We start from the raw sequence: 22,727 nt of genomic DNA on the forward strand, positions 1-22,727 counted from the left end.
TAGCACATGGTGGGAATTCAATAAATCTATGATGATTCAGTGACTGAATGATAGAAAACTTGCTCAGGGAGAGTGTTGAAAGCAGATAACAAGAACAGCTAATAGTAACAGCAACGCTATCCAGTTTTCAGCTAGTATCTGCTTCTTCATTTGGGCTCCATCTGGGTTGGTTTCTCTTCCTCACTCCCCCTACTCTGCACTGCTTGAAGGATCTCAGTTCCCTGACCAGGCATTGGACCCGGCCCCCTGCAGTGGAAGCACGGAGTCCTAACCACTGGACCACCAGGGAAGTCTTTCCATCTGGGTTTGGAAAGACTCTTTAGGTGTCGTTACCTGTCTTCTCCCTGTTCATTCCCATTAGATGGTAGTTTCATAGTTCCGTTGACAGAGAAGAGGGATTAGATAGTGTTGTGAGTTAAACTGTGTTCCCTTCAAAAGTGATAGGATGTCCTAACTCCCAGGATCTCAGAATGTGACCTTATTTGGAAATAAGTCCTCTACAGAGGTAGTCAAGTTAAAATAAGGACATTAAGATGGATCCTATTCCAGTGTGGCCGATGTCTTTATAAATGTGGAAATTTGGACATAAGACAGGCAGAGAGGGAAGATGACATGAAGACACACAGGGGGAAGAGGCCTTGTAAAGATGGCAGCAGACACAAGGAATTCCTGGGGCTGCTGGAAGCTGGGAGAGTGACATGGAGCAGATTCTCATCGCAGACCCCAAAGGGAAGCAATCTGCCACAGCTGATCTGTTCTGGACTTCAGCCTCCAGAATTCTGAGATAACACATCTCTGTGGTTTGAAGCTGCCCCATTGGACATGCTTCACTGTGGTAGCCCTGGAAAACAAGACAGATGGGATGCTTCCTCTTTACCAGACGGTCAGCCTGATTTGGGCAGAAAACCCAGGCCTCATCTCACCCTGATGCTGACGGTTGGGTGTGAAGATGAATGGGGATAATTGCGGAGGGCACTGGCCTGACGGGTGGAAGAACCTCCTAAAGATGGGCTGGGACACCACAGTCCAGGGTTTTAGTTCCCACCTTGGCCACGCCCGGTGCTAAAGGCAAACCACTCCACCTTCTGGGCCTCCACACCATCACCTGTAAAGTGAACTTTGGGGAATGAATGAATTCTGTCTACAGCTCCAACCAGTTCTCCATGTTCCCCTGTTCCACAGCATTCTCAGAGAAACATCAGCGGGAGGCAAGAGGAAGAGAACATTTGATGAAATGGTGACCTTGAAAACATTTTCAAAGTAACTCTTACTTTTCAGAACACAATTGAGCAGTTTTAAAAACATTGTCCGTTTCCAGTAGCTGGTTTTTCCTCAGCGTTTATTTCCAGCCTGGCTGATGTCAGTGGTAAAATGAACAGGCGAGTCAGTGCCATCATGGTAACTCCTAAATTAAGCTAGCTGTACCCTCTAAAGTTCCATTTCAATGCAGAAGTGAAAAAAAATCATGGAAAGGAAGAGGCCCAAAGGAAGATCATTTTTGGTCTGTGAGAGAATAGATTTGTACCAAGGGGCCTGAAATACTACATAATTGGCAAGCTTCTTGTCAACTCTGCTACTTTCGTCCCAGCAGAATTATATGTCCGTTGTGTATACTGCTATAAATAATTATCGGTTTTGCAAAAATTACATCCAGGCAGAAGAGCGAATGTCATGTGGATCTACATCTCAGAAATATCCAGATTCGGAAACAGGATTAACTGCCTCCAAAATCTGCCGCCGCAGCCTGCAATCACTTGAGTGTTCCAGCAACACAAGTGCAAGCACTCCCCTCCCCTCTGAAAATGGGTGTGGGGGAGGGGGAGATTGTGCCAAGTTGGTCTGGACCAGACACAGCTGCTGTCTAGCCAGAAATGGGGACTTTTAGAGGTTATCTAGGCCACCTCCAACTCAACTCAAGCAATTAGAATCCAATGGGATGAAAAGACTTTTTCACTGACTCATTCAACATATCCTTATCCCAAGGACTAGACCCTAGAGAAGCAAAACAGGTATTGTTTCTGCTTTACAAATCTTACAATTTCACATAAAATATCTGGGAATAATAATAAGATCTGGGAAGGAAACAGAAACTAACAAGGACATTTAACTTCGATAAGTGATCATTGAAAAGGTGAAATTGAGACCTGGCAGAAGGGGAAGAGCTGTCCAGGTGAAGATTGAGAGCAAGACCACTCTAAGCAGAGGGAACAGCGTGTTCTAAGGTCCTGAAATGGGAAAGTTAAATGTCTGCTATTGAACTAAAAGGAAATACCAAGATAAAAGTCTGCACATTGGACAGAGAATTATGGATCTAGAAGAAACATATAGAAAAATTTGCCAAACACCATTATTTTGTGTTTTCTAAAGTTTAGACCTTCCCTAAAATCTCAGAGGCCAGTGGAAGAGGGGAACTAAGACCCAGAATTCTGGACTATTCTGTTACCAAACTCTCGTTAACAAAGTTGAGCAACTGAGTTTGTTTCATTCTCATTCTTCCAAAATAGCAGTAGCCCAGTGTGTCATATAACAAGTGAATTGCACACTTGAAAGTGATAGAAGAGGTTATTTTATGTGATTGCTTTCATTTATCTGTTCTTTCTTTCTTTTTTTTTTTTGCCACTCCACACAGCATGTGGGATCTTAGTTCCCTGACCAGGGATCAAACCCAAATCCCCTGCATTGGAAACTCAGAGTCTTAACCACTGGACCACAGAGAAATCCTCATTCATCCGTTCTTTCTTTCACTCACTTTTAACTGCTCAGTGATCTCCTCAGGGAAACCCGTGAACCCACAGCATAGCTACTTTTCTGGCAAGTGTACTTCACCATGCTGTTCTCATCTCCTATGTAATTGTGTAGAGAGGTCAGTCAGAAGGTCAGGATCTATCCCAAGCACCAGAGACTCCCCGGAGAAGGCAATGGCAAGCCACTCCAGTACTCTTGCCTAGAAAATCCCATGGATGGAGGAACCTGGTAGGCTGCAGTCCGTGGGGTCGCTAAGGGTTGGACACGACTGAGCGACTTCACTTTCACTTTTCACTTTCACACATTGGAGAAGGAAATGGCAACCCACTCCAGTGTTCTTGCCTGGAGAATCCCAGGGACGGGGGAGCCTGGTGGGCTTCCGTCTATGGGGTCACACAGAGTCGGGCACGACTGAAGTGACTTAGCAGCAGCAGCAGCAGAGACTCCCCATCACTCACTTAGCCCAGCACATAAAAGTGCTCAAGACTATTTGCTGAAAGCTGAATGAGTGACTGACTGGATAGATGAACTACTCTCTCTTCTGGAGATTTCACCTGTGAGAACATAGTTCTGTATCCATTCATGCGTCTGTCTTATATTCAAACACTGCCAATAAGGAGCCGATAGATTATTAAATGCTCATCCACCACTCAGTTCAGTTTAGTCGCTCAGTCTTGTCCGACTCTTTGTGACCCCATGATCCGCAGCATGGCAAGCCTCCCTGTCCATCACCAACTCCCAGAATCCACCCAAACACATGTCCATTGAGTCGGTGATGCCATTCAACCATCTCATGCTCTGTCGTCCCCTTCTCCTGCCTTCAATATTTCCCAGCATCAGGGTCTTTTCCAATGAGTCAGCTCTTTGCATCAGGTGGCCAAAGTATTGGAGTTTCAGCTTCAACATCAGTCCTTCCAATGAACACCCAGGACTGATCTCCTTTAGAATGGACTGGTTGGATATCCTCGTAGTCCAAGGGACTCTCAAGAGTCTTCTCCAGCACCACAGTTCAAAAGCATCAATTCTTCGGCGCTCAGCTTTTTTTATAGTCCAACTCTCACATCCATACATGACCACTGGAAAAACCATAACCTTGACTAGACAGACCTTTGTTGACAAAATAATGTCCCTGCGTTATAATATGCTGTCTAGGTTGGTGATAACTTTCCTTCCAAAGAGCAAGCATTTTTTAATTTCATGGCTGCAGTCACCATCTGCAGTGATTCTGGAGCCCCCAAAAATAAAATCAGCCACTGTTTCCACTGTTTCCCCATCTATTTGCCATGAAGTGATGGGACCAGATGCCATGATCTTAGTTTTCTGAATGTTGAGCTTTAAGCCAACTTTTCCACACTCTTCTTTCACTTTCATCAAGAGGCTTTTGAGTTCCTCTTCACTTTCTGCCTTAAGGGTGGTGTCATCTGCATATCTGAGGTTATTGATATTTCTCCCAGCAATCTTGATTCCAGCTTGTGCTTCTTCCAGCCCAGCGTTGCTCATGATGTACTCTGCATATAAGTTAAATAAGCAGGGTGACAATACACAGCCTTGAGGTACTCCTTTCCTAATTTAGAATCAGTCTGTTGTTCCATGTCCAGTTCTAACTGTTGCTTCTTGACCTGCATACAGGTTTCTCAAGAGGCAGGTAAGATGGTCTGGTATTCCCATCTCTTTCAGAATTTTCCACAGTTTATTGTGATTCACACAGTCAAAGACTTTGGTGTAGTCAATAAAGCAGAAGTAGATGCTTTTCTGAAACTCTCTTCCTTTTTCAGTGATCCAAAGAAATGCTAAGATATTAATATTTTGTTCCAATAAAGGGATGTAAGTTAAAAAAAAAATCTTTATTTTTTTTTAGCTGATGAAAGCCGATCAAAGGCTTTCATCAATACTAGGAACTTTTGGTATTTTCCTATCTTTTATTCCTAATAATTAATAGTTTTTCTCTTAAATCTCCTAACAATATGATTCAAACTAGTGGTATTTTTAGTCAGATGCATACTGATTTCTAAGAACTATGAAGATTGTTCTGTCAACAAATAGGAATATGTTGAGGGTGCAGTAATTTGGTGTATAGCACTTACACATCATCACAGTTTTCAAACCTTTGGGCCAGTGCAGAAAGTTGAGTTAATTGCCCATATCCTACTGTTAGAGTGGCCTTGCCAGAATAAGGAAAATGAACCCAATTGGAAGCTGAAAATCAGGCTCATCAGTGAAGAGTCCTCAAACTGTGGCCCTTGGGCCACCTACTTCTGAGTCATCTGGAGTGCTTATTCAAAGGGTAGATTCCTTGACTGTCTTTCTCTACTGAATTTCTCTATTACAGGCTTCTCACATCATTGTTCTAATCATTTACACTATTGTTCATAATTATCAACCAAAAGCCATGTACAGGACACCAGATGAGTGCGCTGTAGAAATCTCCTAGCTCCCTTCACCCTGATTTTTATCTTATTTGTTTATTTTGGCTGCACCACCCAGCTTGCAGGATCTTAGTTCCCTGACTAGGGATCAAACCTGTGGCCCCGGCAGTGGAAACATTGTATTTTAACCACTGGGTTGCCAAGGAATTTCCACACCCTGATTTTTAGAGAAAACTTTGACTTTTGTTTTTTCGTCTCATGATTTTTAAAAAGTATTTTGTTATGGAAAAATTTCAAATATAGGTGAAAGCTTAGTACACTGACCTTCATGTATCCGTGATCATTTTTAGCAATTATCAACTCATAGCTGATTTTGTTTCATCTCTGTCCCTACCAGGGGCCCCCCATCTCTCAAAGTCTTTATTGTTGTTCAGTTGCTCAGTCGTGTCTAACTCTTTGTGACCCCATGGACTGCAGCACTCGAGGCTGTCCTATCCTCCACCATCCCGGAGCTTGCTCAAATTCATGTCCATTGAGTCAGTGATGCCATCCAACCATCTCGTCCTCTGTCATCCCCTTCTCTTCCTGCCTTCAATATTTCCCAGAATCAGGTCTTTCCCAATGAGTTGACTCTTTGCATCAGATGGCCAAAGTATTGGAGCTTCAGCATCAGTTCTTCCAATGAATATTCAGGGTTGATTTCCTTAAGGAGTGACTGGTTTGATCTCCTTGCAGCCCAAGGGACTCTCCAGAGTCTTCTCCAAAACCACAGTTCAAAAACATCAATTCTTCAGCGCTCAGCCTTCTTTATGGCCCAGCTCTCACATCTGTACATGACTACTGGAAAAACCATAGCTTTGACTAGACAGACCTTTGTTGGCAAAGTAATGGCTCTGCTTTTTAATGTTGTTTAGGTTGTCAGTCGGACACGACTGAGCGACTTCACTTTCCCTTTTCACTTTCATGCATTGAAGAAGGAAATGGCAACCCACTCCAGTGTTCTTGCCTGGAGAATCCCAGGGACGGGGGAGCCTGGCGGGCTGCTGTCTATGGGGTCGCAGAGAGTCGGACATGACTAAAGCGACTTAGCAGCAGCAGCAGGTTTGTCATAGCTTTTCTTCCAAGGAGCAAGTGTCTTTTAATTTCATGGCTGCAGTCACCATCTGCAGTGATTTTGGAGCCCAAGAAAATAAAATCTGTTACTGTTTCCATTGTTTCCCCATTCATTTGCCAGGAAGTGATGGGACCGGATGCCATGATCTTAGTTTTTTGAATGTGGAGTTTTAAGCCAGCTTTTTCACTCTTCTCTTCTACCTTCATCAAAAGGTTCTTTAGTTCCTCTTTGCTTTCTGACAGAAGGGTGGTGTCATCTGCATATCTTACGCTATTGACATTTCTCCCAGCATATTTCATCTATGAATATACTTTTGTACATAACGAGAGTTCCTCCTGCTCCCGTAGAGGAGCAGCCAACAGGAGAGGGGGCTGGAGAGGCGCCGGGTCAGGGCGGAAGTGCACTGAAGGAGGATGACCAAGTAGGGTGTCTGGTGGATCTCCTCGGAGCAGGCTGTTACCCTGCTGTGAGGAGTCTGTCTGAGGTCCCCAGGCACTAAGAGGCAGTCCTATCCTGTCTCCTGAAGGGGCTGTTCCTGCTGGGCTGGTAGGGGTCAGACACGAGGGCTCTCAATGAGGCCACGCACCGGGCTGGGGAGAAACCACCCTGACACAGACTCAGCTGAGCGCTGGTGGCTAAGTGCCTTTTTGCTCCAAGTGAAGAGCTTTGTTGCGGCTTGAATATTACGCCATACCTCTCCCACACTTCAATAGGTTTGGTTTCTGTATCTCATCAGCAGCTCGCCTTCACTCCATTGACTTGCATTCACTTTCCTGCAGTCCTTCATAGCCTATCTGAATTGGAAGTGGATTTTTCTCCCCCTTTAAAGATGGCCTTAGGCAATATAATCATTTTTTGTTCCTTTAGAGAAGACCCAAGAACTTCATTGACTGTGTGATAGAATGCCATTTTCTGCTTTTGGAGCCATGATCGACTCTCATTTGTAGTCCTCTAAAACCCCAAAGCCTTCATCCCACTGTGCTGCTGACCGAGGCAGGGAAACCACAGCCTGCACCTCTCACGTCAGTAACACAAGCGGCAAGAATGAACCACAAACCCAGACTGCAGGTGCTGCAAAACAGATCTTTTTATCAATCTCAAAGTTATAAAATTTCCTATGAAATCCTGAGAGGGGACGTGTGAAGACTAGGCTCTTGACTGACCTTTGTCGCACAAAGCAAAGAACTTCTTGCTGTTGGAACTGCTTTTCACATCCTGCTTTCCACAGGGTTGTTTTTTCAATCCAACACATTCCCAACAGCAAAAACCTTTCATCATTAGATAAACTCTGTTTAAAAGAGAGATATTTCTTCATCCTGAAGACACCATTCTGCAATCTTGTGAAAGGCCATGATTTTGATGCAAGATGAATACTTGGGACACAGTCTCCGGTTTCTCAGCCAAGTCGGCATTTGCTAAGCGAGCACTTTACTGCTCGGGGCACTTTCAGAACCTTGGAAGCCTGTTGGGCAAAATCAGCTGCTGTACAAGGCACCCTGGAACAAACAAAAGGCACTTTATTCCGTTTTCCTTCTTGCATCTTTAATAGCTTGGTAAATAGCACCTTAAAAAAAGTCTGAAAAATGTAAGCAAAGAAATGTAAAAATAGAACAGTTAGCTACCTTTTCAGCCATATAATTGACAAATATTTCAAAAAATCATAATGCCCTAAGTTAGCAATAGTGTGGAAAAGGAGGTCACTGGTAATGGGAATTTCAGCTGGCATAACTCTTCTGAAGAGTCATTTGGCAATATCTATCAAAACCCTTTTCAGATACACGTTCTTTAAACTACTAATCTCCTTCCCAAGAAAGTAATCAAACTGAGTTTGAAACTGTCTGCAACAGATGTTTATGACTGGAGAAAATTTAGTGTCTAAGAACGAGGATTGGGTTGAATTGTAAATTTGTAAAATTGAATTCCTAAAAACTTGAGGCATAGCTGTATTTTTTGGCAGGGAAACATTCCACAGTACATTTTTTCTTTTGCGTGTATTTCTGGCCTGTTTTATCCGCTCTTTTTGCAATGGTGGCTGCTACCATCAGCAATCTGTGTGTCTGTGTGTCTCTGTTAGTTGCTCAGTTGTGTCCGACTCTTTGCGGCCCCGTGGACTATAGCTCACCAGGTTCCTTGGTCCATGGGATTCTCCAGGCGAGAGTACTGGATTGGGTAGCCACTCCCTTCTCCAGGGGATCTTCCCAACCCTAGGATTGAATCTAGGTCTCCTGCATTGCAGGCAGATTCTTTTCAGTCTGAACCACCAGAGAAACCCACCATCAGCAATAACTAACATCAATAAACAATCAAGTACTCTTCCATTGAAATCTAAATAGACATTAGAATTCTGGAAGGATGTGAGTATTGTTACAGTTTCATTAAAATAGTATAAGGAAACCTGCTGGTTCCTTTAATGAAATCAAGCTCAGAGGTCATCCAAGAGGTCAGACCTTCTTTTGGAAGAAAATAGCTGAACCGTGTAGTCGCAACTCTTCTCAGATAATCCCTTTCCATCATCATCCTTGGAGGACACCATAGATGGAATATTTTCTTATCCCATACTTTTCTCAAAAAGATCTTGATGGAAAAGTGAAATTAGTGCAGCTGGAAAATTAGAAATAAAGTGACAAAATGCTAATTTAATATTGAGCTAGGTAAAAATGAGGAGGGCTTTTATTATTTAAAAGCCTTTAAATCTAAAAGATATGTTTCTAGACATTAATTTCAAAGGGACCAAAATGTAGAGCAACCATCTAGGTGGGTGGAGAAAAATGGTTAACAACAATTAGAAATTTGGTCTGACTTCTCCCCAGACAATGCAAAGTTTGTTTGTAAATTTCAGATTTATTCACTAAACATTAATCAAGGGTCTGTTGTGTGGAAGCTCAGATATACAAAGATGAGCAGGCTGTCTCTTCTCAAACAGCTCCCAGTCAGGCTGCCCTGGATTTGCTAGGGAATTAGATTATGTTCTAGTTCTGTTCTATATGGGCGAGCCCCCTTCTGCATAACCATCAGTGACCCATGCCATTCATTTTTTCACATAGTTAAATAACTGGTTGTTTCAGTGTCACACATATCTCCATACTTTGGGGTGTTCTGGGGCTCATTCTTGGTCCCTTTTTTTTTTGTACACATTCTTTCCCTGGGTGATCTCATCTAGTCTCATGGCTGTTCAGTTCAGTTCAGTTCAGTTCAGTCGCTCAGTCGTGTCCGACTCTCCGCGACCCCATGAATCACAGCATGCCAGGCCTCCCTGTCCATCACCAACTCCCGGAGTACACTCAAACTCATGTCCACAGAGTCGGTGATGCCATCCAGCCATCTCATTCTCTGTCGTCCCCTTCTCCTCCCGCCCCCAACCTTTCCCAGCATCAGAGTCTTTTCCAGTGAGTCAACTCGTTGCATGAGGTGGCCAAAGTATTGCAGTTTCAGCTTTAGCATCAGTCCCTCCAATGAACATCCAGGATTGATCTCCTTTAGAATGGACTGGTTGGATCTCCTTGCAGTATAAGGGACTCTCAAAAAAGCAGAGACATTACTTTGCCAACCAAGGTCCGTCTAGTCAAGGCAATGGTTTTTCCCGTGGTCATGTATGGATGTGAGAGTTGGACTGTGAAGAAAGCTGATCGCCGAAGAATCGATGCTTTTGAACTCATGGCTGTAAGTGGGTAAAAATCCTCCCGCAATACAGGACACAGGAGATGCAGGTTTGATCCTTGGGTCAGGAAGATCCCTGGGAGGAGGAAATGACAACCGACTCCAGTATCCTTGCCTGGGAAATCCCATGGACAGAGGAGCTCAGTGGGCTACCGTCCATGGGGTCACAAAGAATCGGACACAACTGAGCATAAGAAGCACAGACGGATATGGTGACTTCAGATTATCTCTTCAGCCCCTGCCTTTCCTGAGTTCCACAGTCAGATTTGCAGTAGCCTATATGACATCACCCTTGGACATCTAACACACACCTCAGATCTCTGTGGGGACAGTGGCTCAGATCCTGCGCTCCCGGTCACCAGTCCAGCTGTAAGCAGGTGATAAACTCTGCTGATGCCTTTGCTCCTCACAAGAGGAGAAAGGACGAGGGACCCATCTCCCTCTACCGTTCGCCTGCTTCTTTCCTCAGTTACTTCTTGAGTTTGGATTCTGCCAGGAGTTCTCCTGACCCCAAAGCTACCTTCTGTTTGTGTTCTGGATTAGGGTTTCCTCGGTTAATATGATCCCACCTGCTTTTCATCATTCATGAATTTCTCAAAGTTTTAAGCTTTCTGGTTGTGCTTATTTTGTGTGTCTTTTTAATTCATTCTTTTAATGTTTTCAGGTATTTTTCCTGGGTGATTCGCACGAGGGTAGAAACGTACACTCAGTTTTCCATCTCAGTCCAATCAGTATCTGTTCTCGTTTTCTTGTAGATTCAGTGTTGTACTGAAGACATGTCAATTTCACCTAAGTCAGTTATTTTTTAAATTATTGTCCTGTGCTCCAGGACTAAAATAGCTTCAGGAGCTATGGAGGCGTGTGTGGCACTACTTTACCCAAACACTAAGTGATACTCAGAGGTTTGCTGATGGCGTGGAAAGCAGTCAGAGGTCTGGTGGATATTGTTTGCTTCAGCTATGAATTCTCACTTCCTTCTCTGTCTCTCTATTGTAACCAGTGGTCTTATGTTTCATACAGTTGCCTCTCCGTTAGACAAAAAAATATGCGTGTGCTTTACAGAAGCTTTTGCTTCTCAACACTGCCACCCCAGGGGGAAGATTTTTGTTTTTGCAATTACATTATATAAAAGTTCCCCAGGTTATTCCTTTATAAATATGTGATATTCTACTATAATTATAATTTTTTAAGCCTTGAAACAAAGTAAAATTGAGTTTAAGCTGAGAGTCTGTGTTTGAAGACAGCACTATATAATTTACTTCTCAAATTGTTCTGTTATCTTCAGAGTATGGGAAGAAAGAAAAATTATGTTAATATCCTCTGATCTTAAAATGTAATATCCTCTACCTCAGTAGTTAGGCAAGAAGGTTGGATGGTTAATTTCATATGTCAGCTTGACTAGGCCATGATGCCCAAATATTTGGCAGACATTAGTCTGGATGTTTCTGTGAAGATTTTTTTTTATGAGATTTACATCTAAATTGGTGGACTTTGTGTAAATCAGACAGCTCTCCTTAAGGTGGGTGGGTCTTATCCAACCAATTGAAGGTCTTAATAGAACAAATACTAATCTCCCTTAAGTAGGAAGGAATTCTGCTAGCAGATGGATGGCCTTTCAACTTGAACTGCAGTATCAGCTCTTCCTGCGTCTCCAAGTTGCTGACCTATCCTGCAGATTTTGGACTTGCCAGTCTTCATAATAGTGTTAACTAATTCCTTAAAGTAAATCTCTTTATACATATATACATGTATATGTACATATATTTTTATATCTTTATACATGTAAATCTTTTTATATGTGTGTACAAACACACACACACACATTTTGAACCCCCTAAATTGACTTGAAGCCCTTCTGTATCCTCTCACTGGGGAACAGATGGTACAGAAATCAGAGTGAACACTACATATATTCATGTATCTCCTTTGAGACTAGGGGTCAAAATTCCTTCTCCAGAGATCTTTTGGGATCCACTTGGTTATTACTGCCTTTGTATACCCTCCTGGACTATGAACTCTATTTGTCTACTAAAAACCATGATGGCAACCTTGCTTCTAATCTGCTGAGCATTTTCTGGTTGTTGGATTCAGCTCAGTTACCAGAATCACTGTACATACCTTAATTCCTTCATTCTTACCTAGAATTTGCACTGCTTCTATCTCCCAGTCTTCCTGGACTTCCCAGTCACTGGGTTATGCCTTTGTGTTCAGATAAATAACATTTGCTCATCTCATCATCAACCAGACTCCGGGTCCCAGCCAGGCCAGGTATTCTGCCCTGTTTCCCAGATAGTAACCATACTGAGCACCACAGACCTTAGACTCCCTTTTCCTGATTGTCATGTCAGTTCAGTCCGTTCAGTCGCTCAGTCGTGTCCGACTCTCTGTGACCCCATGAATCACAGCACGCCAGGCCTCCCTGTCCATCACCAACTCCCGAGTTCACTCAAACGCATGTCCATCGAGTCGGTGATGCCATCCAGCCATCTCATTATCTGTCGTCCCTGTCTCCTCCCACCCCCAATCCCTCCTAGCATCAGATTCTTTTCCAGTGAGTCAACTCATCGCATGAGGTGGCCAAAGTATTGCAGTTTCAGCTTTGGCATCAGTCCTTCCAATGAACACCCAGGATTGATCTCGTCTAGAATGGACTGGTTGGATCTCCTTGCAGTCCAAGGGACTCTCAAGAGTCTTCTCCAGCACCACACCTTACAAATTGATATTTATGTGTCCTTTGTTATAATTTCTAATTTAGTTCATGTATTTTAATATTAGAGTCTATGATATAAAGGTCACCTTGATAAGAAGGTCAAAATTTTACAAATACGAAAAGAAAACCAGTTTTCAAAAATTCAATGCTAAGTATATCATCACAAACTAATGTTAAACTTGGAAAATTGAGACCTGAGAATTCCGATTAAAAAACTGAGCAGTTTTAAACCCTTTAACAATACAGAACTAGATGTGCAGATTCTACTTGAATCAGTCCAGTCAAGAGAGTACACGTCACAGTAGTTATTTTAACAGACAAGTTAATATAAAGCATTATTAACTAGGTAACTATAGGAGCCAGGAAATTAAAAGACGCTTACTCCTTGGAAGGAAAGTTATGACCAACCTAGGTAGCATATTAAAAAGCAGAGACATCACTTTGCCAACAAAGGTCCATCTAGTCAAGGCTATGGTTTTTCCCATGGTCATGTATGGATGTGAGAGTTGGACTGTGAAGAAAGCTGATCGCCAAAGAATTGGTGCTTTTGAACTGTGGTGCTGGAGAAGACTCTTGAGAGTCCCTTGGACTGCAAGGAGATCCAACCAGTCCATTCCAAAGGAGATCAATCCTGGGTGTTCATTGGAAGGACTGATGCTAAAGCTGAAACTGCAATACTTTGGCCACCTCATGCGACGAGTTGACTCACTGGAAAAGACTCTGATGCTGGGAGAGATTGAGGGTGGGAGGAGACGGGGACGACAGAGAATGAGATGGCTGGATGGCATCACCGACTCGATGGACATGAGTTTGAGTGAACTCCGGGAGTTGGTGATGGACAGGGAGGCCTGGCGTGCTGTGATTCATGGGCTCGCAAAGAGTCGGACACGACTGAGCGACTGAACTGAACTGAACTGATAGTAGCTTCCTATTGCAACTGTAACAAATTACCACAAATTGAGTGGCTTAGGACAACAGATTTATTACCTTATAGTTTTGGAGGTCAGAAGTCCAAAATCAGTTTCACTGGACTAAAATCAAGGTGTCAGCAGAATTCTGTTTCTTTTGGAGGCTCCAGGGGACAACATGTTTCTTTGTCTTTTCCAGCTTTGAGAGATCACCTGCATTTCTTCTCTCACTGTCCTCACACCACTCTAATCTCTGCTTCCTTTGTCATGACTCCTTCTCTGACTCTGACCTTCCTGCCTCTTTCTTGGATCAACCCTTGTGCTTACATTACGGATGATAGTCCAAGACAATCTTCCCATCTCATGGTCCTTAAATTAACTGCAAAGTTCCTTTTGTTGTGTAAGGTAACGTATTCACAGGTGTTGGGGACTAAGATGTGAATATCTTTGGGGGATCATTATTCTACCCATCAAAGTAACCAACAAGGCAAAAATAGAAGAATAAGGTTTCACACTTCCTAGACTGAATCAGCAAGTGCAGGAAGCAGCAATTCCCCTAGGGCTCCAATGGAGGGACAGTTCTGGAATGTTTAAAACTTACATGCTTAGAAACGAGCCCACAGAGCAGACATCTGGGCTCTGAGACCAGATACCTGGCGCCTAGCACTGGTGCACCTGAAGGGGACTGTGAGGCAGGTTCTTGAAATGTTAGAAGAGCTGCAAACTGTTGCATCCAAACAAAACACAGCTGCAGTGGAGAAGCCAGGCTTCTGATGCAGACCAGAACCGGAAGCAAACCAGAAGCCCACCAGAAGCCCCCAGAAGCAGTAGATCATTTTCCTTCTTCCCTCCCACCTGGCTTCCTCTAGGGCTCCTTACTGGCACTAAGAGGGAGCCAACTGGGAAAAGAAAAATGTGTATGGAGTCCCAGCCCCACTGTTACAAGACCAAATACAGAAAGTAAGCTGGAACTCGAGAGACAATAGCTTTACAACTGGCAGAGACTCCACTTGATGAAAAGCAAAGAGCATAAATCAACCAACTGTTTATGTTACTTATCCTGGAATCATGACTTTTCCCCTCAGTTCGTTGTTTTTTTTTTTTTAATATGTTACAGCTTCAGATGACCTTGAGACATATATAAGGAAACTAGTGTTTTTAGATATACTTGAGATAATGCAAAGATTTCCAAACTTTTTAGAAAGAGTACACTCTCGGATTGTTTGGTTTTACTGCATCCCACGGGATCTCCATTAATCCCTTCTGGTATATATTTAGTTTTTAATTAAACAAATTACAACTGGTAATTCATTTGTTTGGGGATTTCATACCATTCTTCAAGTCAACTCGAGATAGCTCAAAACAAGGAGAGGGTTTCTGGATCAAACCAGTGGATGATTTCATCAAATCATATCATCATAATTCATGAAAAGAAAAACCCATAAAGAAGACACTGAGTCAGAAAGTGAGATTAAGAAAAATATATTCTATTTTGAGAGCGCAGTCTAGTCATTTTCACTTACATTTTGGCTTCATATTTTAATGGCTTCTATGAACACTGAAGAGCCTCTTGATGAAAGTGAAAGAGGAGAGTAAAATGTTGGCTTAAAACTCAACATTCAGAAAACTAAGATCATGGCATCTGGTCCCATCACTTCATGGCAAATAGATGGGGAAACAATGGAAACAGTGACAGACTTTATTTTCTTGGGCTCCAAAATCACTGCAGGTGTTGACTGCAGCCATGAAATTAAAAGATGCTTGCTCCTTGGAAGAAAAGCTATGACCAACCTAGACAGCATATTAAAAAACAGAGACATTACTTTGCCGACAAAGGTCTGTCTACTCAAAGCTATGGTTTTTCCAATAGTCATGTATGGATGTTAGAGTTGGACTATAAAGAAAGATGAGGGCTGAAGAATTTATGCTTTTGAACTGTGGTGTTGGAGAAGACTCTTGAGAGTCCCTTGGACTGCAAGGAGATCCAACCAGTCCATCCTAAAGGAGATCAGTCCTGAATATTCATTGGAAGGACTGATGTTGAAGCTGAAACTCCAATACTTTGGCCATCTGATGTGAAGAACTGACTCATTTGAAACGACCCTGATGCTGGGAAAGATTGAAGGTAGGAGGAGAAGGGGACGACAGAGGATGAGATGATTAGATGGCATCACTGACTCGATGGACATGAGTTTGAGTAAGGTCCGGGAGTTGATGACGGACAGGGAAGCTTGGTGTGCTGCAGTCCATGGGGTCACAAAGAGTCAGACATGAGTGACTGAACTGATGAACACAATCTTTCTGGACCTGGTTTTCAGTTTTCATATACCAGATTGGTGTTCTACAGTACTATGTACTTAACATTTTACATGCATTTAGTACTTAGCCTTAAAATGTATGAGGCAAAAATTAACCTAACTGCTGGGAGAAATAGATAAATCTACAGCCATAGTGTGAAATTTTAACATACTTTTCTCATTAAGGAGAAGAAAAATATAGATCTGAACTTGAAATTAACAAATTTGACCTAACTGATATGCAAAGGATATTTCCGCTAACACTATAAATTTAATTTTTTGAAGTATACTTGAAATCTTTATAAAAATTATCAGATGTTGGGTTTTAATAAAAATCTCAACCCATATCAAAGGACTGAAATTACATAAAGTTTCCTGTCTGGCAGAAGTGGAATTACATTAGAAATAAATGCTAAAAAAGAGCTTTTGACGATCCCTCCATGTATAAAAATTAAGAATTATCCTTTAAATAACATTTTCCATCTTGTTTTCTTAGGCCAGTGTTATCCTGATACCAAAACCTGTCAAGAACATTATAAGAAAGGAAAATTACAGGGAATACAATATAATGTTGTATAAAATTGTAAAAAAGAAAATTAAATCAACTATTAGCAAAACAAATCCAGTAATGTCTAGTGAATGCAATATGACCATATTGGATTGTTTCAAGAATGCAAGAATGGTTTAACATTCAGGATGCCCCTGCAGAAGGGAGACAGGCCCTCTGGTTGGAAGTATGTATAACATACTGATTTACTGTGACCCAGAAAAAGCTGCCAAGGATGGATGTCTTCATCAGAGGATATGGGTTTGGTATAGTTGAATATAGCTGAGAGACACGTTTTGTAATGGAGGGGACTTTTCTACTTCTGGTCGTGCTTACACTGATGCAGGAAAAGCATCAGGAAAGCTAGAAACCAAATATAAGATCAGCCACTATGGGCTTGTGTATGTGTGTATGCTCATTTGTGTCTGACTCTTTGCCATCTCGTGTACTATAGCCCACCATGCTCCTTTGTCCATGGAGTTTTCCCAGCAACAATTCTGGAGTGGGGCTTCCCTAGTGGCTCAGTGCTAAAGAATCCGCCTGCCAATGCAGGAGACACGATTCAATCCCTGATCTGAGAAGACCCCACATGTTGAGGAGCAACTGTGCTCTAGAACCCGGGAGCCACCACTATTGAGCCCGTGTGCTGCAGCTACTGAAATCTAAGCACCCTAGAGCCCATGCTCTGCAACAATAGAAGCCCCCACAATGAGAAACTCATACACCACCACTAGAGCCAAAGCCCACACAGCAGTGAAGACCCAGACAGCCTAAACAAACAAATAAATAAAATTATGTTTAAAATCTTTGTTAAGAATACTGGAGTGGGTTGCCATTTCCTTCGCCAGGGGATCTTCCTGGCCCAGGGGTTGAACCCTCATCTCCTGTGTCTCCTGCATTGGCAGGGTCATTCTTTACCACTGAGCCACCTGGAAAACCTACCTATGGGCTTACTTACACTCTAAAATGAAAAGTTTCTTGGGACGGAAACTTCTTTATAGAATAAGTTGGCTGAAGGGTTGAAACTGACTCTTGATACTATATTGATATTGAACACAGGAAAGAAGAGTGAGAATTTGAAGGTCTCGTATAAATGGAATTGTTCTAGTTTTGACAGTAATGTTGATAAAGATTTTTCTGAACCGTTTGTAACTTGGCTGTGTTAGTCTTTGAGGGCCGGCTTACTGACCATTAGATGAATTTCAACACAGTTTTCTCCAAACTGTTGCAGAATAATTTTTCCCTGGATTACAGGCTTCCAGCTCCACACTTACTGGCATTGAATTTGGAGATTCTATCCCCCAGAAGGTTAGAGGAAGATTGAAATGTCACTGAACATTGCTTGGATGACTGGTGGTTAACAATACCCATTTGACTGATAAATACAAAGTGATAAATACACTTTATCATCACTGATAAATACAAAGTGACTTATAGAATTTTTTTTTATCTGCTAAAGTAAGTTTTGCCAGGCTGATTGGACTGGATCATACTCAGACACTTTGCCCAGGAGTCAAATTGACCTGATCTACTTGAATTGATGAGAGGAACTTTAATGTAGGAAGTCACAAGTTTGGGGTGGGATTTGAATGAAGAAGCTTAATGTGGTTTTGAGCAACGTACCAGCTTTGTCCCTGAGAGTTAAGAGAAATGAACCCCACTGTGTCTAGGCCTTAAAATTCTTCTATGAGCTTTGAAAAGTGTAAACTTTTTGTTCTTCCAAAGAATTGTAATCTTGCCCATACCAAAGTGTAGAGATTGTAAGTCCATCCTAAGGGAGGTGCTTGGAGGCGTACCTGGAAGCTGTCACATTGGTGCCACATGTTAGTTCTGAAGTGTTATTTCCAGTGTGTTCCTCGGCATCAGTGTAGCGTCAATGGCCCTCCAGTTTGTACATCACATGCTGCTGGTCTCACACTTGTTCGTGACCTTTTAATACATTGGTCTCTGTGCTGTAGTGGAATCTTTGGTTTTGCAACAGAGGAAAATAAGTAAAACCACCACATTTGCAACCAAAAAATAGAAAGAATGGTTTAACGCCTGAAAAAAATGTATAAACTAGATCACTAATGAGAACCTATTGGACAGCACAGTGAACTCCACTCAATGCTCTGTGATGACCTGAATGGGAAGGAAATAAAAAAGAGGGGATGTATGTATACATATCAATGATTCACTTTGTTGTACAGTAGGAACTAACACAACATTGTAAAGCAACTATATTCCAATAAAATTTTTTTCTAAAAAAACACATTTTAGTGACTTTGGATCACTGAGATGGATTATCAGGCAATTATTTCTGATTATTATCAGAATGATTTAGTTATTCTAATGAACTTTAGAGAGACAACTAACTGTGGAGAGAAAATGTTTTCTTCCTAAGCAGAGTTTTCTTCTCTTTTTTAAAACTTTGTGTGTGGACCATTTTTAAAGACTTTATTGATGTTTGTTGCAACATTGCTTGTTTTTGTTTCCACTTAGCTGGCTGTGGCGCGGTGGAGGATCTTAGCTTCCCGACCAAAGGTTAAACCCACACCCCCTGCATTGGAAGGTGAAGTCTTAACCAGTGAACCGTCCTCGCTCCTCTTCCAAATAATTGACCCTAAGTTTGGTCTTTCTCGTCTGATGTGGCGGGGATTAGGGGAAGGAGCTTGACTTGGATGAATAGAATTTACTTGACTTTCTTGATGATAATACCAAGAACCTCCCCACTCTTGCCTCCACCACCTTCTGCAATTCTGTAACCTTTGGCCTAGGGATCTATTTTAGGCAGCACTTTCCACACTCTGTCAGAAATCTTTCTTGTTAAACTAGATTTTGGAGATGTATGACCATCTGGTTTTTAGGCTATGAATTTTCTAAATGCTGATATCATGTTTAATTCTAGCTATTCAGTGAATGTTTAATTTATAAGTATGTGATACATGAATAAAACCAGCTTTGATGGCTTCATTTTCATCTTATTCTCAAGACAAACTTTACTCTCTGTATTTTCCCCAAAAAAACTGATTTTTTTTTCTCCATTTCAATTCTTTTCATATTTCTTTCCCCAAATCTCTAGTTACCAATTGTTACCATTGAAAATTCCTTTTCTATTCTCTGTTCCTACTTGTTCGTGTTCTAGCCACCTTATCTAGGAAAGACTAGTGGTTTGGTGGTTAAAAAGCACAGGCTGTCTGAGTTCAAATTCTTTTTTTTTTTAAATTAATTTAATTTCTTTCTTTTTAATTGGAGGACTACTGATTCACAATATTGTGTTGGTTTCTGCCATACATCAACATGAATCGGCCATAGGTGTACATATGTCCCCTCCCTCTTGAACCTCCTTCCCAGCTCCCCCCGACCCATCTCACCCCTGTAGGTTGTCACAGAGCCCTGGATTTGAGCTCTCTGAGTCATACAGCAAATTCCCACTGGCTATCTGTTTCATATGGTAATGTATATTCTTTTTTAAAAAATTTATTTATTTTAGTTGGAGGCTAGTTACTTTACAGTGACTTTCCTGGTGGCTCAGACGGTAAAGTGTTTGTCTACAGTTTGGGAAAACCAGGTTCAATCCCTGGGTTGGGAAGATCTCCTGGAGAAGGAAATGGCAACCCACTCCAGTATTCTTGCCTGGAAAATCCCATGGATGGAGGAGCCTGGTAGCTATAGTCCATGGGGTCACAAAGAGCTGGACAGAACTGAGAGACTTCACTTTCATTTTCTTTACTTAACAACATTGTAGTGGTTTGTGCTGTATCTCTCAATTCATCCCACCCTCTCCTTCCCCAGCTGTGTCCACAGAATTCTGATCCCACCACTGGTTTGTAACTTCTGTGGGCCTCAGTGACTTCATCTATAAACTGCGGCTGCTTAGAGAAACACTGCTATAGAGTTGTTGGGGGAGGGGTTGGGAATACAAAGCAGCTAGTGTAGAATCTGGCAGCTGAAGAAGGATTCTTCGCTGGAGGTGGTGTTGCCTGCTTGGGTATAGGGAGTAACACCATTTAGGCAGACAGTCCTTCCTTCATGGCCTTTGTCCAACTCTGGACTTGATCCTATGAGGAGAGAATGGATCACTGGCCAGTGAGGGAAAATCTGGAAGAATGGGTTAGGGGCCCCAGGGAAGAGGTGACTGAGAAAAGGCGAGAGCTGCCGCTTGCCCAGCACCTTCCAATTCTGGGAGCGCTTCCTGTGCCCAGAACCTTGATGCCCCAGCATCTCCACCATCTGCACAAACTCATGAGATTCGGTGCCTCTGCTTATCAGCTGTATTAGTTCCTCCCTTAAAAGGAAGAAGCCGCCACCCAGAGACACAAATCATTTGCCAGAGGCACACAACCAGTGAGTCATTAAGCTGAGCTGAGGTTTCAGGTCTTCAGAGGACCAAACTAGGACCTTTGGGAGACCGAGGCTGCTGGTCCTGTTATTCGTATTCTCCTGATCCACCACATTTCCACATAATCTACCCTGCTTCCAGGAGCCTTGCTTTCTAATGTGCTCCCAGTTACATCTTCTCATCCCCACCAGCCCCAGAGTCAGTCCTGGATGCCACAGATGCAAAATATGAGTGTCTCCACCCCTCCTCACATACCTAGGGGGCTTGAGGGTAAGCCACTAGTCCAGACTGGGTCCCGTAGCCTGGCCACAACTTCTTGGCTCAAGTGACTCCCAGAAGGACCTTATATAAGACCTGGCAGCTTCCAGAAGCATCCAGAGTGCTCAGTTAGTCCAAAGTCCTCTCTCCCTGTTCCCATCTCTAGCTAAGCACTCCCTCCTTGCATCTGATCTGTTGCCCTGTCTAGTCTCTAGGCTGTGGGGAGGCCAGCCTTACTCAGAATCTCAGTTCAGTTGTCAGAGACCTTGGCAGCCAGCCCGTCCCATCTCTGGGTTTGGACTGACCCATAGTGTCATTTCCTGCCACAAACAGATGTCAGGGACAGTGCTTCATCCCCTTGGCTCCTGAGCACATGAAGGCTGCCTCGTCCCCCAGTCCTAAGGCTCGCCCACCTGAATATAGACACTTTCTTTACCCCTGATTCAGAAACCAGAACCCCCCAATTCCTCTGTTCTTACTTCTTACCACCCATTTATCAAAGCACTCGTGATATTTTGCATCCAAGTAGCCTCAATTTCAACACACCCATAGGATTGCTAATACCACTTCATGGAGTAGAATTAGACTGTGACATTGAACAAATAATTTTACTGCTTCAAGACTTTACTTTCTTTTAGTTTTTTAATGGACATTAAATTAGATGGCACCTTTCTAACATCAGTTCAGTTCAGTTCAGTCGCTCAGTCGTGTCCGACTCTTTGCGACCCCATGAATCGCAGCACGCCAGGCCTCCCTGTCCATCACCAACTCCTGGAGTTCACTCAAACTCATGTCCATCGAGTCGGTGATGCCATCCAGCCATCTCATTCTCTGTCGTCCCCTTCTCCTCCTGCCCCCAATCCCTCCTAGCATCAGAGTCTTTTCCAGTGAGTCAACTTGTCGCATGAGGTGGCCAAAGTATTGCAGTTTCAGCTTTAGCATCAGTCCTTCCAATGAACACCCAGGATTGATCTCCTTTAGAATGGACTGGTTGGATCTCCTTGCAGTCCAAGGGACTCTCAAGAGTCTTCTCCAGCACCACAGTTCAAAAGCATCAATTCTTCGGCGATCAGCTTTCTTCACAGTCCAACTCTCACATCCATACATGACCACGGGAAAAACCATAGCCTTGAGTAGATGGACCTTGGTTGGCAAAGTAATGTCTCTGCTTTTTAATATGCTATCTAGGTTGGTCATAACTTTCCTTCCAAGGAGTAAGCGTCTTTTAATTTCCTGGCTGCAATCAGCATCTGCAGTGGTTTTGGAGCCCCAAAAAATAAAGTCTGACACTGTTTCCACTGTTTCCCCATCTATTTCCCATGAAATGATGGGACCAGATGCCATGCTCTTTGTTTTCTGAATGTTGAGCTTCAAGCCAACCTTTTCACTCTCCTCTTTCACTTTCATCAAGAGGCTTTTGAGTTCCTCTTCACTTTCTGCCATAAGGGTAGTGTCATCTGCATATCTGAGGTTGTTGATATTTCTCCCAGCAATCTTGATTCCAGCTTGTGCCTCTTCCAGCCCAGCATTCCTCATGATGTACTCTGCATACAAGATAAATAAGCAGGGTGACAATATACAGCCTTGACGTACTCCTTTTCCTATTTGCAACCAGTCTGTTGTTCCATGTACAGTTCTGACTGTTGCTTCCTGACCCGCATACAGGTTTCTCAAGAGCTGAAACATCTTTTCTGTTACCTGAGGACTCTGAGAGAAAAAACATGGTTATTGGTCTGATGACTTTAAGTCAGTCCGTCTGGCTTCCAGGAGGAGATTCTGCAATTTTCTCTGCCATAGACAAAGA

General features: G+C 42.7%; 1 pseudogene; it reads left to right on the top strand.

Moving 5' to 3' along the window:
* LOC129549248 (non-selective voltage-gated ion channel VDAC3-like) overlaps positions 1 to 17,937 on the top strand; it is a 31,314-nt pseudogene extending 13,377 nt beyond the window's left edge.
* The last annotated feature ends 4,790 nt before the right edge of the window (positions 17,938 to 22,727 follow it).

This window comes from Moschus berezovskii, chromosome 26 (assembly GCF_049115385.1).
Source record: "Moschus berezovskii isolate FMDL1 chromosome 26, NW_MosBer_1.0, whole genome shotgun sequence".
In the NCBI taxonomy this organism is placed as follows: domain Eukaryota; kingdom Metazoa; phylum Chordata; class Mammalia; order Artiodactyla; family Moschidae; genus Moschus; species Moschus berezovskii.